At 44.2% G+C, this 15,410-nt stretch overlaps 1 long non-coding RNA gene across 1 annotated transcript; it reads right to left on the bottom strand.

The window, feature by feature from the left end:
• Window positions 1–12,534: 12,534 nt before the first annotated feature.
• Window positions 12,535–15,410, bottom strand: LOC141105833 (uncharacterized). Its single transcript, XR_012235661.1, has 3 exons — window positions 14,931–15,410; window positions 14,632–14,701; window positions 12,535–13,334 (listed from the first exon to the last, which is right to left on the bottom strand). It is a non-coding gene; the product is annotated as an uncharacterized lncRNA (long non-coding RNA).

The following is a 15,410-nucleotide window of genomic DNA, read 5'->3' as shown; positions in this document are numbered from 1 at the left end:
TTCTCTGCTTCTAGAATACATCAAATGATGTGCTAGACTCAGACTTTACAAATACATTCTCTAATGACTGAATAAATCTATTTCTTCTTAAAAAAATTGTTTTGTTCATTGTATATATTACTGCAACTATTAGTTCTCCATTTGCTGCTCATCTTGGCTACAGAATTTACGCTACAAAAAAAAACAACATATGCGATGCAGTTTGTCATTAGCACCATTGTTTTTATCCCCCCATCCTCCCCCCCAACCATATTCATCAGTGGTTCTCAACTCCACTTCTCAGGGCCCACTAAGTGCCGGTTCACACTAGGACGACTTGTCAGGTGACCTAGTCGCCTGACAAGTAGCGTCCCGTTCTGTACAATGGAACCGTTCTAGTCGGAGCAACGCAAGTCGCTCCATCTTAGAAAAATGTTCCTGTACTACTTTGGGGGCGACTTGAGGCGACTTGCATAGACTTCTATATAGAAGTCGTTTTGCAAGTCGCCGCCCCTGTCGTGTACAGGTCGCCTCGGTGAGGCGACCTGCAAGTCGTGCCGCCCCTAGTGTGAACCGAGCCTTACAGGCCAGATTTGAAAAATAACCGAAATACATCACAGGTGATATAATTTGCTGCTCAGTGATTGCAGTATTCTAGTCTGCATCTCCCCAAGGTAATACTCTATATCTGGCCTGTTAGTGGGTCCTGAGGACAGGAGTTGAGAACCACTGCTATACATCAATACAAGGGTAGCTCCACATTTATGGGGGAAAAAAGCAAATAAAAAAAAATAATAATATAGCATATACAATGGTACCGTAGTCAGGACTTTGTATAAATTAATATATAAAATTAAACACTCTAAACAACAGACTTGGATTAAAAAAGGCTGCAGTTTTATTATAGGCTTAGAATAAAAAAAACATATATCCTTGAATATATATCATATATAAAAACTAAATTTTATTCAACATTACTATTCATATTAATAAATAATAATAATAAATAATACTAATAACCTAGCTATCAAAGCTCAGGTTAAAATAAATATCATCAAATATCATCCGTATGCCAGGATCACTTAGGATCCTGGCACCTCCCTACAATTCCTACTCTAGCCAAATTGTAATTGAATGTTATTAAAAAATACCTTTCCTGTTCATTCTGCAGCTGCACTAATTTTCTGTAAAATTCAATGCAATATGGCAATCTGGAGGCCTTTTATACACAGTTGGTGTACAAAAATTCCACAGAAATATAATTTCCTGCTTGTGATTGGCTTACTAAATTTATGAAATGTTCGCATTAAGATTTGTATTAAGTCAGATTTTCAGTATCCTCTGCAACAAAAATATAATTTTTGGTGAGCTACTCCCTAATGGTTAATTACTTCTATAGGGATGCTGACACTGCAACTTTCCTTATTAGAACACTGAAAGTGCTTCAGCTGATTAGTAATGAAAAAATCACGCCCATTCAGATTCACTTTGCACATCGACACGAACAAACAATGTTTTCTTCAGAGCAGAAACAGGTAGGAATTTGCAACAAGGTTTGTTAAAACCCTTGCAATGTACATAGATCACCCAGAGGGGATTTCTCAACAAAAGTGTATATACTTTGTATTACTTTGTTGTACAGCTACAACTTAGGATATCAATCAATCTGTCTAACGCGCAGAAGTTTAGAGACGGGATCTCCTGCAAAGTTCTTAACATTCCAAAATATTATTGGCAGCACTGGTGTAAGTGGCCACAATAATTCTCCCTTCATTAGTAATGGTAGTAATGTTAATACTTCAGCATTGGTGGTCGGTGACAAGATAACAAAAATCAATCACCCCCCAAGGATACACCTCTTAACAGAAGATGGGCAACAGCACTTTCCTGGACCCATTCACTATCAGTTCTCTGTAGCAAGCCCATGTAGGTTCCCCTATCAGAGTACGAAGCACATACTTCAGCAGAAGTACAGCAACGTATGTACAATTTAGTGTAATAGGGACTACCCAATATCTTCCATAATCTTAGCGGCAGCTGAGAGGACCCCAGAATCCCAGTGGGGAAATACCACACACACAAAATCAGCACTCACTAATAGCAATCCTAAATGTCCCAGTACATATAGATGTCTTTCCAAAAAAGTTCACAATCTTTCCAAGTCCAGTGTGGACCAAAAACTTTAACACCATCCTCTCTGGTCTAACCAGAGAGGGTGGTGTTGGAGTATTTGGTCTATATTGGACTTGAAAAGATTGTGAACTTTCTTGGAAAGACATCTACACTCAGAGGCGTAACTAGAACATTCAGGGCCCCGATGCAAGAAGCCATGAAGGGCCCCGCCCGAACCCTGACCTGGGCCATTCCCTCCGAGCCCAAAGCCCTTCCCACTGATCCTATGACCCTTTACGGTCTTGCAGTGGATCCCTTTCACATGTTGTGAAGTCCTTCAGTCTTGGGCCCCGCCATGGTGGCGAAAGGCCAGGGCCCAGTCTCAAGTGCGATCTTTGCAACCCTGGTAGCTATGCCAGTGGGGTCAGTGTGGACTGTGAATGGTGTCAGTCAGTAGGGCAGTGGACGTGGTCAGGAGAGAAGTGGACATGGTCAACAGAGGAGTGGACGTGGTCAGTAGGGCAGTGGACATGGTCAGTAGAGCAGTGGACGTGGTCAGTAGAGCTGTGGATCTGGTCAGTAGAGCAGTGGATCTGGTCAGTAGAGCAGTGGACGTGGTAAGTAGGGCAGTGGATGTGGTAAGTAGGGCAGTGGACATGGTAAGTAGGGCAGTGGACGTGGTAAGTAAGGCAGTGGACATGGTCAGTAGGGCAGTGAACATGGTCAGTAGAGCAGTGGACATGATTAGTAAGGCAGTGGACATGGTCGGTAGGGCAGTGGACATGGTCAGTAAAGCAGTGGACATGGTCAGTAAGGCAGTGGACATGGTCGGTAAGGCAGTGGACGTGGTCAGTAGGGCAGTGGACATGGTCAGTAGGGCAGTGGGCAGGGTCAGTAGGGCAGTGGACATGGTCAGTGGGTCAATGGGTAGGGTCAGTAGGGCAGTGGACATGGTCAGCAGGGCAGTGGACATGGTCAGTAGGGCAGTGGATGGGGTCAGTAGTTTTTGTTTTTTGTTATTTTATTTTTTATTTTTTAGTGGTCAGTAGGGCAGTGAACATGGTCAATAGGGTAGTTGATATGGTCAATAGAGCAGTGGACATGGTCAGTAAGGCAGTGGATATAGTCAGTAGAGCAGTAGACATGGTCAGTAGGGCAGTGGACATGGTTAGTAGGGCAGTGGACAGGGTCAGTAGGGCAATAGATGTGGTCAGTAGGGCAGTGGTCAGTAGGGCAGTGGATGGGGTCAGAAGTTATTATTGTGTGGCCATGCATGAAGATATGCGCATGCCCATAATAAGTCTTGAGTGACAACTAGACATGCCCTAACTCCCACATGTTTGCATGCACGTGCGCATGCGCGTTAGCAAGTAGAAATACTTGGTGCCCACTTGGCTATTTAATATGGCTCCAGAGACCAGAGGGTTGCTGAGTAGTCATCAGCTACTAGTGTCTGTGGCTGGATCCGGTGCTTGCTTATGTGTTTACCCGGCCTGTTTTGGACTCTGCTTGTTACTGATATCCCATTGCTGACTCCAGCTAGTGATCTGACTCTGCCTTCTGCTCTCTGTTGTGGTACCTTCTCTGCCCTGCTTTGGTTCTTGAGTCTGCACCTCTCATACCCAGCTGATATTACCTGCCTGACCACTCGAGATCCTGCACCCAACCTGCTTCAGTGCCTACACATCTGCCAGAGAATCCTGCATCTGCCTGCTTACCAGCCTGCTTGCTGCCCGCTGTTCTACCCCTGCTACCGTGTCTTTGCATTGGCCAGCTCTCCAGTCTGTCTGCTGCTTGGCACCTGCTGCAAGAATCTCCTAGCCAGGATCTCATCTCCTACAAGGCAACCGTGCCACTCCTTGTCCTGTTGTATCCTGTCATCACCTTCAAGAGAAACAGGACAGAAGGTGTAAGGGGAAGCCCTCTCGTCAGCTCAGCCTCAACCAGGTACTTTACACCCGGACAGCAATAAAAACCTGGCAGGGGATCTAATCCTTTGCCTTCATAGTCTAAAACTGTTGTCAGATGAGAGATCATGTCGTTGGTGATAAATCTTCAGTGTTGGGATAACTAATAGATCACCAATGTTCTTCTGTGGTCCCTAACTGCTACCTTGCTAGGGAGCAAGATTTGGGTAGATCATAGCTGTAATAATAGCATGCAATGGCAAGCTGAAGATTAAAATCATTAGAAAGACCTCATCTGGGATATGCAGTTCTGTTTTGGGCACCAGTTCACAAAAAGGATATCGGGAACTGGAGAAAGTGCAGAGAAGGACAACCAAACTGATAAGAGGCATGGAGCAGCTCAGCTATGAAGAAAGATTAGAGAAAATGAATTTATTCTCCCTTGAGAAGAGGAGATTAAGGGGGGATATGATCAACCAGTATAAATATATTGGGGTCCATACAGTGAACTTGGTGTTGAGTTATTCCCTTTAAGGTCTTTACAGAGGACAAGGGGGTACTCTTTACATCTGAAGGAAATAAGATTTAACTCCCAAATACGGAAAGGCTTCTTCACAGTAAGAGAGTGAAAATGTGGAATAGACTCCCTCCAGAACTAGTTCTGGCCAGCTTAGTAGATTGTTTTAAAAAAGAGCTGGATGCATTCCTTATTTTTCCAAAATATAATTGGATATTAACATTTATATGTAGTAACTAGGGATGAGCTTCGTGTTCGAGTCGAACCCATGTTCGACTCGAACATCGGCTGTTCGATCGTTCGCCGAATTGCGAACGTTATGGGCCGTTCGCGCTAAATTCGTGTGGCGCGTCACGGCCCATAATTCACTGCGGCATCGCAGTGCATTGCTGGCTGATGATTGGCCAAGCATGCACTATGACCCGCATGCTTGGCCAATCACAGCGCCGTCAGTAGAGAGAGCTGTAATTGGCCAAAGCCAGGGTGGCTTTGGCCAATTATGGCTCAGGGGATTTAGTACACACCCCACACTATATAAGGCCGCCTGCACGGCGGCCCTGTGTAGTGTGTGTTCCGGTGTGCTGAGAGATAGAGAGAGAGAGAGACAGTGTCATTTGATTTGAGTTAGATAGATTAGGCAGAACAGTCAGTCAGTTAGCTGCACTTACAGTGTATTGTGTATATATATGCATCCCAGGTGTTGCATATATATATATACACTGTATTCAGTTTAGCTAGATCCGTTCCTGTTATCTTCTATCTAGACTATTTACATTTAATGCAGTGCGTCCTGCTCACAGTGTTCAGCTAGATCCGTTCCTGCTATTTACATTTAGTGCAGTGCGTCCTGCTCACAGTGTTCAGCTAGATCCGTTCCTGTTATCTTCTAGACTATTTACATTTAGTGCAGTGCGTCCTGCTCACAGTGTTCAGCTAGATCCGTTCCTGCAATTTACATTTAGTGCAGTGCGTCCTGCTCACAGTGTTCAGCTAGATCCGTTCCTGCTATTTACATTTAGTGCAGTGCGTCCTGCTCACAGTGTTCAGCTAGATCCGTTCCTGCTATTTACATTTAGTGCAGTGCGTCCTGCTCACAGTGTTCAGCTAGATCCGTTCCTGCTATTTACATTTAGTGCAGTGCGTCCTGCTCACAGTGTTCAGCTAGATCCGTTCCTGTTATCTTCTAGACTATTTACATTTAGTGCAGTGCGTCCTGCTCACAGTGTTCAGCTAGATCCGTTCCTGTTATCTTCTAGACTATTTACATTTAGTGCAGTGCGTCCTGCTCACAGTGTTCAGCTAGATCCGTTCCTGTTATCTTCTAGACTATTTACATTTAGTGCAGTGCGTCCTGCTCACAGTGTTCAGCTAGATCCGTTCCTGTTATCTTCTAGACTATTTACATTTAGTGCAGTGCGTCCTGCTCACAGTGTTCAGCTAGATCCGTTCCTGTTAAATTCCTACTGACAGGCAGGCTTGTCTGGTTACAGTATATAAAGCTACCTGAAGAAAATTACAGGTGTTCTATTTGATCCTATTAGTACCACGGTCAGGCAGCTAGACTATTTACATTTAGTACAGTGCGTCCTGCTCACAGTGTTCAGCTAGATCCGTTCCTGTTATCTTCCTACTGACAGGCAGGCTTGTCTGGTTACAGTATATAAAGCTACCTGAAGAAAATTACAGGTGTTCTATTTGATCCTATTAGTACCACGGTCAGGCAGCTAGACTATTTACATTTAGTACAGTGCGTCCTGCTCACAGTGTACAGCTAGATCCGTTCCTGTTATCTTCCTACTGACAGGCAGGCTTGTCTGGTTACAGTATATAAAGCTACCTGAAGAAAATTACAGGTGTTCTATTTGATCCTATTAGTACCACGGTCAGGCAGCTAGACTATTTACATTTAGTACAGTGCGTCCTGCTCACAGTGTTCAGCTAGATCCGTTCCTGTTATCTTCCTACTGACAGGCAGGCTTGTCTGGTTACAGTATATAAAGCTACCTGAAGAAAATTACAGGTGTTCTATTTGATCCTATTAGTACCACGGTGAGGCAGCTAGACTATTTACATTTAGTACAGTGCGTCCTGCTCACAGTGTTCAGCTAGATCCGTTCCTGTTATCTTCCTACTGACAGGCAGGCTTGTCTGGTTACAGTATATAAAGCTACCTGAAGAAAATTACAGGTGTTCTATTTGATCCTATTAGTACCACGGTCAGGCAGCTAGACTATTTACATTTAGTACAGTGCGTCCTGCTCACAGTGTACAGCTAGATCCGTTCCTGTTATCTTCCTACTGACAGGCAGGCTTGTCTGGTTACAGTATATAAAGCTACCTGAAGAAAATTACAGGTGTTCTATTTGATCCTATTAGTACCACGGTCAGGCAGCTAGACTATTTACATTTAGTACAGTGCGTCCTGCTCACAGTGTTCAGCTAGATCCGTTCCTGTTATCTTCCTACTGACAGGCAGGCTTGTCTGGTTACAGTATATAAAGCTACTTGAAGAAAATTACAGGTGTTCTATCCCAGCTTAGTGCAGCTACAGGCCATTAGTATGTCTGGAAGGCCAAGAAGGAGAGGCAGACAGTCACAAGCCAATAAGAGAGGGCAAGCAGGCTCTGTGTCTAGTGCTGGTCGTGGAGACGGTGCATCCTCATCAGCACGTGGCCATGGGACACGCTTGGCCTTTTTTTCGGCAGCTGGCCGCGTTGAGCCGCAACATGCGGAAGACTTGGTCGAGTGGATGACCAAGCCGTCCTCATCCTCCTCATCCTCTCTCACCCATGCCCAGGGTGCTTTGTCTGGCAAAGCAGCGGCTTCTTCCCTCAGCTCAATGTCATCAGTGACTCCTTCCCTAGCTCCACCATGTCCTCATGAGGATTCCCTCGAACTGTTTGACCACAGTGTTGGGTACATGCTCCAGGAGGATGCCCAGCGTTTGGAAGGCTCTGATGACGATACTGAGCTCGATGAAGGCAGTAACATGAGCGCGGACAGAGGGGGTGCCCAAGAAGGACAGCAATCTGGCAGTCATGCTCCCCCTGCTGCAGCATACTGCCAGGTTTGCTCCAGTGATGAGGAGGGAGGGGATGATGAGGTCACTGACTCAACGTGGGTGCCTGATAGGAGAGAGGAGGAGGAGGAGGAGGAGGAGGAGGAGGAGGAGGAGGAGGCGGCAGCACATCACCAACGAGGCAGGATGCCCTCCAGGGGCCAGCCTAAGGGCAGCACATTGACTGCATCACACCCCAAAGCTCCACATGTGCAGGGCGCTGCAGTCTCTGCGCGTTATTCAAAAAGTTCTTTGGTGTGGGCCTTTTTTGAGACGAGTGCATCAGATCGCACCGCTGCTATTTGCAACATATGTCTCAAGCGTATCTCGCGTGGCCAAAACATCTCCCGCTTGGGTACCACATGCTTGACCAGACATATGTTGACCTGCCATGCAGTTCGTTGGCAAGCGTATCTAAAAGACCCACACCAAAGAACAAAGAGGATCTCTCCTTGCTCCTCATCAGCTGAGATTTCCAACCCCACTAGACCTTCAGTCCTCTCTGAGACCTGCAGTGAGAGGAATGAAGGTGTAGAATTAGGTGTGTCACAGCCAAGTACTTGTGGGCAATCTGCTTTTGGTACACCGACGTCAGATTGTACCAGGCAAATTTCCCTGCCCCAGCTGCTGCACCGCCGAAAGAAGTTTGCTCCCAGCCATCCACATGCCCAGCGGTTGAATGCTAGCTTGGCAAAATTGCTAGCACTTCAACTGCTGCCTTTTCAGTTGGTAGACTCTGCCCCCTTCCGTGAGTTTGTGGAATGTGCGGTTCCTCAGTGGCAGGTACCCAAACGCCACTTTTTCTCACGGAAGGCGATTCCGGCTCTCTACCGGCATGTGGAAGGCAATGTCCATGCCTCGCTGGACAGGGCGGTCAGCGGTAAGGTGCATATTACCGCTGACTCATGGTCCAGCAGGCATGGACAGGGACGTTACCTAAGTTTCACGGCGCATTGGGTGACTCTGCTGGCAGCTGGGAAGGATGCAGGACAAGGTGCAGTAGTGTTGGAGGTTGTTCCGCCACCACGCCTCCAAAATGCTGATTGTGACACACCTCTCTCCTCCACCCCCTCCTCTTCTTCTTCCTCCATGGCCTCTTCCTCGGAACCAGCGGTGCTCCGTAGGCGTTCAAGGGGCTACGCAAGTACGCAGGCCAAAAGATGCCATGCGGTGCTTGAGCTGGTGTGCTTGGGGGACAGGAGCCACACTGGGGCAGAGGTTCTGTCAGCTCTGCAGGGGCAGGTTCAGAGGTGGTTGACGCCACGCCAACTTAAGGCAGGAATGGTGGTTTGCGACAATGGCACCAACCTCCTCTCTGCCCTCCGACAGGGACAAATGACCCATGTGCCCTGTTTGGCTCACGTCCTTAACTTGGTGGTGCAGCGGTTCTTGGGCAGGTACCCGGGCTTACAGGATGTCCTGAGGCAGGCCAGGAAAGTCTGTGTGCATTTCCGCCGGTCATATAATGCCAGTGCTCGGCTGACGGACCTCCAAAAGGAGTTTAACCTGCCCAAGAACCGCCTAATCTGTGACATGCCCACCAGGTGGAACTCAACGTTGGCCATGCTGCAGCGGCTGCACACGCAGCAGAGGGCCATCAATGAGTACCTGTGCGACTATGGCACCAGGACAGGGTCAGGGGAGCTTGGTTTTTTTTCCCCACGCCAGTGGGCCATGATCAGGGATGCATGCACTGTCCTGTCACCATTCGAGGAGGCCACAAGGATGGTGAGCAGTGACAGTGCATGCATCAGTGACACTGTCCCCCTTGTCCACCTGTTGGAGCACACGCTGCGTGGAATAATGGACAGGGCACTTGAGGCAGAACAGAGGCAAGAAGAGGAGGACTTCCTTAGCTCTCAAGGCCCCCTTTATCCAGACAGTGTTCCTGCGTGCCCGCCGATCACACAGGAAGAGGACGAGGAGGAAGAGGAGGAGGAGGAAGATTGTGTCAGTATGGAGGTGGAGCCTGGCACTCAGCATCAGCAGCAGTCTTTAAGGGATCAGTCCCAAGAAACACATGGACTTGTACGTGGCTGGGAGGAGGTGGCTGCGGACCATGTCGTTCTTAGTGACCCAGAGGACTCCGGACCAAATGCCTCAGCAAACCTACGCTGCATGGCCTCCCTGATCCTGCAAAGCCTGCGTAAGGATCCTCGTATTCGTGGTATCAAGGAGAAGGACCAATACTGGCTGGCAACCCTCCTTGATCCACGTTACAAGGGTAAGGTTGCGGACCTTATCTTGCCATCGCAGAGGGAGCAGAGGATGAAACATCTTCGGGAGGCCTTGCAGAAAGGTCTGTGCAACGCGTTCCCAGAGACTGGGAGGTTACAAACTCCTGTTTCTGGACAACGTGTTGCTGAGGCTTCGGTCAGTCAAAGAAGGAGCGGTGGAGAAGGTGGCCGTCTGACCGATGCGTTCAGACAATTTTTTGGTCCGCAGCCCCAAGGTATGATCGGTTCCAGCAACCATCGCCAGCGTCTGTTTTACATGGTGCAGGAATACCTAGGGGCAAGATCAGACTTGGACACCTTTCCCACCGAAAATCCTCTGGGTTACTGGGTCTTGAGGATGGATCACTGGCCAGAGCTTGCACAGTATGCAATTGAGCTACTGGCCTGTCCTGCATCCAGCGTTCTTTCGGAACGCACATTCAGTGCTGCTGGAGGCGTGGTAACCGATCACAGGGTGCGTCTGTCCACCGACTCGGTCGATCGGCTGACCTTCATAAAAATGAATGAGTCTTGGATCACCACCAGCTACCAAGCACCTGATGCTGATGTAACCGAATAATTTTTTTTGAAATCTCAGATCCCTTCAAAGACTGCCTATGCTGATGCTGAGTGACTATCCCTGAGTAATTATCCTCTTCCTCCTCAATCATCACGCTGATAGCTTGTAAGAACATTTTTGGTTCTGGGCGCCACCACCAGTGCCTAAGGCACAATTTTTCAGCCCCTGTTTAACAGGGGCGTGTAATTACAATTTTTGATGTAATACTTTGCAGCAGGGCTCGTTCCTGCATTCCAACTAGAGTGTCTGTGAGGGGTTGCAGTGTTGTGGCACCAGCACCAGTGCCTAGGGCCCAATTTTTCTGCCCCTGTCTAACAGGGGCGTGTAATTACAATTTTTGATGCAATACTTTGCAGCAGGGCTCGTTCCTGCGTTCCAACTAGAGTGTCTGTGAGGGGTTGCAGTGTTGTGGCACCAGCACCAGTGCCTAAGGCCCAATTTTTCTGCCCCTGTCTAACAGGGGCGTGTAATTACAATTTTTGATGCAATACTTTGCAGCAGGGCTCGTTCCTGCGTTCCAACTAGAGTGTCTGTGAGGGGTTGCAGTGTTGTGGCACCAGCACCAGTGCCTAAGGCCCAATTTTTCTGCCCCTGTCTAACAGGGGCGTGTAATTACAATTTTTGATGCAATACTTTGCAGCAGGGCTCGTTCCTGCGTTCCAATTAGAGTGTCTGTGAGGGGTTGCAGTGTTGTGGCACCAGCACCAGTGCCTAAGGCCCAATTTTTCTGCCCCTGTCTAACAGGGGCGTGTAATTACAATTTTTGATGCAATACTTTGCAGCAGGGCTCGTTCCTGCGTTCCAACTAGAGTGTCTGTGAGGGGTTGCAGTGTTGTGGCACCAGCACCAGTGCCTAAGGCCCAATTTTTCTGCCCCTGTCTAACAGGGGCGTGTAATTACAATTTTTGAAGCAATAATTTGCAGCAGGGCTCGTTCCTGCGTTCCAACTAGAGTGTCTGTGAGGGGTTGCAGTGTTGTGGCACCAGCACCAGTGCCTAAGGCCTAATTTTTCAGCTCCTGTTCAACAGGGGCATGTAATTACAATTCTTGATCTAATATTTCACAGCAGGGCCCTGTGAGGGCTTACAGTGTTGTGGCCACAGCAACACCTAAGGCCCAAATTTCTGCTGAGTATATAGGGCAGGACCCTACTTTCAAACATCTAACTTACAAACGACTCCTACTTGCAAACGGAAGGAGACAACAGGAAGTGAGATGAAATCTACCCCTAGGAAGGGAAATTCTCTCCTGTAAGAGTTAATATGGGAAAACAATTTCTCCTTTCCACTGATGCTTTCCAATCCTTGTTCCACAAAAAAACCCAAATTTTCAAAAAACATTTTTCATTGGGACAAAAAAGTGAGGTGAAATCTTCTGAAGAGGAGGAAAGACAGCAAAACAAATGTCACAGGGGTGATAACCCTTCCCTATGTTTTCCAAAAAGCTTAGAAAAGATTTTTTGGCTGGAGCTAAACACGTTAAAAATGTTCAAAATTACAAACAGATTCTACTTAACAACAAACCTACAGTCCCTGTCTTGTTTGCACCGCCTGTATACTGCTGTTCAGAGTATATAGGGCCTGGTGGCCCCACACCTTTCCTTATTTTAATTTGGGTGCGGGGTTCCCCTTAATATCCATACAAGACCCAAAGGGCCTGGTAATGGACTGGGGGGTACCCATGCCGTTTGTCTCACTGATTTTCATCCATATTGCCATGACCCGACATGACATTAAACCCGCAAGCAGTTTTAAATGAGATTTTTTCCTTTAAAAATGACATTTGGTGCAGGGACTGTTCTAAACATGGGAAACATGCGTCACTTTACAGGCATACTATAGACACCCCCCAGGTACGATATTTAAAGGAATATTTCACTTTTTTTTTTTTACTTTAAGCATCATTAAAATCACTGCTCCCGAAAAAACGGCCGTTTTTAAAAGTTTTTTTTGCATTGATACATGTCCCCTGGGGTAGGACCCGGGTCCCCAAACCCTTTTTAGGACAATACCATGCAAATTAGCCTTTAAAATGAGCACTTTTGATTTCGAACGTTCGAGTCCCATAGACGTCAATGGGGTTCTAACGTTCGTGCGAACTTTCGGTCCGTTCGCGGGTTCTGGTGCGAACCGAACCGGGGGGTGTTCGGCTCATCCCTAGTAGTAACATCAGAGGTTATTGATCCAAGGGAATATCCAATTGCTTCTTGGGGGATCAGGAAAGAATTTCCCCCCACTGGAGCAAATGTTGCTGTAGGCATAGGCTTGTGTATATTGTGGTTTTCTATTTATTTCTTTTTTTCTATTAGTTGAACTATGTAGACTTATTTCTTTTTTGACCTGAGCCTCTAGCAACCTAAAAATTCCTTTAGACAAAACAGAGCTATGTTGTGAAAAGAAATAATTAAGATAAACTGACAAAATATATATATATATATTATATATAAGTGTGATTTGTTAGGATGAGCTACTGCCCCGGCACTGAACGATTGCTTCATGGCTGCCCAACTAAATAAGCCTGACCAAATTCAAGTGTTGCATGGAAGACAAGGGGTAAATTTTGTGCTACTTATAAATTAGAAAGAGGTGAAGACCATCGCCCCCTTCTGTATTAAAAAAGAACAGCCACAAAGTTTATTACCGGGTCTCCCTCTGCTATTTCGAACTGTGCATACTGGATGCACAAAAATATGTGGCAGAATCGTTCTTTCTTGATTCTTTTAAGTGAAGAGAGGAGTTGAAAACTGTAGGTCTCTTAACATACCATCTGTCCTTAAAATCCGCCTCCATTTCTTCAGCTCCAGCATTTAGAGAGAAAATCATCAGTTTTAGCCCCTGCCCCGGTTTGTGTTGGTACCAGTACATGTTGTAGTAACTATTGTCATTCTGATAGCAGTTCAGCACTACCGGTTTTCCTGACTGAACAAGAAGTCCTTCAGTTTGTTTCACTTCTACCAAATTGTAACCTGTAAGATACAACATGGAATTACATTAAATTATTACTGTTATCAATATTATTATTATTATTATTATAATTATCATTATCATAATTTCTTTTGTTGTTATTTCTATTATTATTATTTGTTGTTACTGGTGGTGTTGTTATTATACATGTTTGTTACAAACATCAGACACTATTACAAAGATGTAGATAAAACAAATGTAACCATAACTAAAACTTTCACAATTCAATTATGTTTGCTGTAAGCTCATCAGCTTTTTCAAAGATCAATTTTTCTTCTTCTTCGATGAATGTTATTCCTAATCCTATTAATATTATTATTATTATTATTAATATTATTATTTGTTGTTATTGGTAGTGTTGTTGTTCTTATACATTTTTGTTGCAATATAATAATGATAAAATAATAATTGTAGGAAGAATAATAGTAATAATAGTTCATAGTGTTTTTATTTTAATGCTACTACCTTACTGATCAACCATGACAAACATTTGTAAAAATAATAACTAATATATGCAACATCAAAAAATGATGACAGCAATTTTGCTCTAACATGTATATTATTATTTTTTACTTATATTCTTATTCATAATGATAATATATATATATATATATATATATATATATATATATATATATATATATATATATATATATATATATATATATATATATATATATATATATATATATATTTGAGTGGGGTATTTCTCTTACTGAGCAAAGTCATTATTTAGGCTGGATTCACACTGTTCATTAATTAATGCATTGCGCCACAATGCACGTTATGTGCATTGGTGCACCTCAAGACACCTACAATGCATACTTTAACGCACGACACAAATGTAAATGGGCCCCTAAGCAATTGCACAAATAGAATTGAAAATAATAAAAAATATATAATGCAATAATATAAATTAAAAAAATATTAATAATATATTGAAAAATGATGATCTACTACTGTTACGTTGTGTTATTATTATTTTAGGATAAAATAGGGCATTTTCCTTATTTTTTTTTCTGTAATATCAATAAAAACAAGATATAACTAGTGTATACCCCTTACTTCTGTTATTATTATTTAGAAATCCTGCAAATGCTATTATTATATAGAAATACTGGCAGCAAACTGGTAATAACAAACTTTAAGTTGATAGACATTCTTCAATGAGCACAATGATTTGAAAATGTTTTGCAATATGCACACTCTTTTTTTCAGTGCCAGTGAAATTTTTATAATAACAAAAAAAAATTTTAAAATTTCAACATCAAACAAGTTATAGAAGAATCGTGCAATTACCTGGTAGAAGGCTTAAAAACAGGACCAAAGATAGAAACTGTGTCATTGCATTCAGGAAAGTTGATGTTTTCTGGAAAAAAGTATACAAGAATATTAAAATTAATAACTTTTCTATATACAGTATGCAATCTCAGCACAGGAAACCTTACGTTTCAATCAAAAATAAATAAACAAATAAATAACCATGCTCCCTTTTGAAGACAATATTGGTTTTAAAATGTCAGTAAGGAAATATTCTGTACAAAACTATTTGTAAATGACATAAATATATAGATATTCACATAAACATATAGCCGTGCCTTTTTTGCACTGCAGCTGTCTGCCTTTCAAATCCTGCACTAAGGGATTCTAAATGTTCACTTGTTTCCTGTTTTGAACTTATCGGTGGATTAACTCTATGGCACCCAAGATGCTACTTTTTTCCTTTCATTGTACAGCTAAAAATCTTAGCACAAATTTTGAACATCAGGAGGGCAGAGCTTTAAAAAAAATGGGTGTGTTTTGTCTAGGTTTGGCCAATTTTAGTAGACAGTTTGGGCAGAATGATACAGTTTTTGTAAGGGGTTGCTTGTGTATAATGTAGGACTAAAGGCAAAACTTTTTTTTTTGAATAGAGTAAGCCCTGTCAAGTTTTTTTTCTGCACTCTGTGTCCCAAAACAGAAAGTGAGAGGGAATCCCTGGTTGTTACCAGACCTAGTGTCCCCAATGGATGGTTTCACCTCTATTTCTGTTTTAAAGTTAACCCAAAATTGGGGATTTTCCCTGATAGGGATTATAA

Source organism: Aquarana catesbeiana, linkage group LG08 (genome assembly GCF_042186555.1).
Source record: "Aquarana catesbeiana isolate 2022-GZ linkage group LG08, ASM4218655v1, whole genome shotgun sequence".
Taxonomy (NCBI): Eukaryota; Metazoa; Chordata; class Amphibia; order Anura; family Ranidae; genus Aquarana; species Aquarana catesbeiana.
This window is presented reverse-complemented; position numbering and strand designations above follow the sequence as displayed.